Below are 1,823 nucleotides of genomic sequence, written 5' to 3' on the forward strand. Positions count from 1 at the left end.
AAGAAGAAAAAAAATAGTAAATTACTTTCTTGAAAATATTTTTGTATATCAAACATTGAGATACTAAGCATTTCAGTCTACAGAGATCTTGATGTGAGAATCACCCCACTTCTGACTAAAATGGAATGTCTATAGCTACGCAAGATTCTGCTCTCCCCACCCCTGCCAAGGGATTCCCTATCACAGTTTCTTTTGCAGCCGTGAATTAAAATACTGGGGTTCAGCCATGTGAAAGTAGCTGCATTGTCCTGTTGGCAATGCATCCAGCAGACTGAATTCTCTTCCATTACCTACAAATCAATGGAAAGATGAGTTTATTATATTCGTTGTAAAGCTGAAAACAATGATTCAGGACAACAAATAGAGAGCTCTTCTGGAAAAGTATCCTCAATGTATTTGGAGTTTGAAATTAATGCATGTCAGCATTCTCTGAAGTAATATTGTGGAGCAGTTTTTTGTTTTAGAATTGCTATGTGGGCTTAATGAAAATTACTCTTGTCTTGAGTTGCAGCCTAGTTCTGTTCCTTATTTAGTGCAAAATRTTGTTTTGCACCAAAGTAAAACTAAATGTCCATTCACACCTACATAACTATAATGTCAGAACCTGGAGCAAGGCAGAATAATGAAAACTGCTTGTGATTGTGCTTTTTTTCCTGACGGATTCCTTCCGTAACTCTTCAGGGATGGTCTTTAAGATTTTTTTTTTTTTTTTAAGCCTGACTAGTATCAACTGAAATAGCTGATATACATAGCAAATTACTGATGATACGTGAAAGGTAAAAATAATTTTAGTTGGGCTTCTTGGGATGCCAGCTGATGAGGGCTTGTTTGTCAAACCACACCATGGTGCAGACAGGGCTGAAGATTGCTGGGTCCCTCATATATATATGATCTCAATATTTATTGTGTTGTGGTATGAATTAATAAAGAATAATTTTTTCTAGTGAGTGTTTGCATTTCTTTTCATTTTGCAAATAGAGCTTCTGCTTAGAAAAGATTTCATTGTTGATCCTAATGCTATTTCTCTTGGTTGCGGTATGTGTTAAGGAAACCAGAAGTAGTAGCCAGACTGAGACTTGTTAAAACAAAAATGTTAATATCTCTCCCTCTCTGATGCCTAAACTGAATAACCATAAAGATTATTCCAGGTTGGATGACCTTCTCAGCTATTTTAAATTAAGAGAACTCCTACACCTAAGAACTGTGGTTCAAATACTCTCCATTTTTTTACAACTAGTGAGGTCTAACAGGTATGTTCACAGTCCATATGTATTGATATGCTTCTTGAAGACTCATCAAGAGGGAACTTCCTTGAAATACAGTGCAGGCAGTGTATTATGTGGGACTTAAACTAATACRTGTTTAGCTCTTCACTTTGGATTTTCAACTAGAAAATACAGTGGAAAAATGCATTACAGCAAAGCCAAGTGAAGGCAATGAAACAGCAAAGCAGTGGGTACTGTTAGGTTAAAAAAAAAAGTAGAAAAATGAATTAGGAAATTACTAAAAAAACATTGTGTAAAACTCTGAGAAGCTTCTCAGTCAGAAAAGAACTGCATTGTTTGAATTAGTCTAAATTATATTTTSTTTCTGAAGTTCACCTCTTCTGATGAGAAGTTCCCATCAAGTCAGATGATACTGACTGAGCATCTCAAGTAGGCTACTTTAATGCTACCTCAGGATTTGCCCTTGATGTGATTCTGAAAAGGAATATTGACTAGAATGCATTTAAAGGCATTTTTACTTCTGCAGTTTTTATTTTGCTTTAATTTTCTGGAATATTTCACTGTGGTTTCTAACTAATTAGGGAAATAGAATGTGCT

At 35.2% G+C, this 1,823-nt stretch overlaps 1 protein-coding gene across 1 annotated transcript in view; it reads left to right on the forward strand.

Moving 5' to 3' along the window:
* The window catches only part of TXNRD2 (thioredoxin reductase 2), a 38,090-nt gene extending 37,150 nt beyond the window's left edge, over positions 1-940 (forward strand). The window contains exon 17 of the mRNA XM_085302696.1: positions 1-940. This exon is cut by the window's left edge and continues 2,257 nt beyond it. The gene's annotated coding sequence lies outside the window, so the exon portion shown is untranslated.
* The last annotated feature ends 883 nt before the right edge of the window (positions 941-1,823 follow it).

The sequence above is a fragment of the Rhea americana genome, unplaced genomic scaffold (assembly GCF_003343005.1).
Source record: "Rhea americana isolate MKP2758 unplaced genomic scaffold, rheAme1 scaffold_191, whole genome shotgun sequence".
NCBI lineage: Eukaryota > Metazoa > Chordata > Aves > Rheiformes > Rheidae > Rhea > Rhea americana.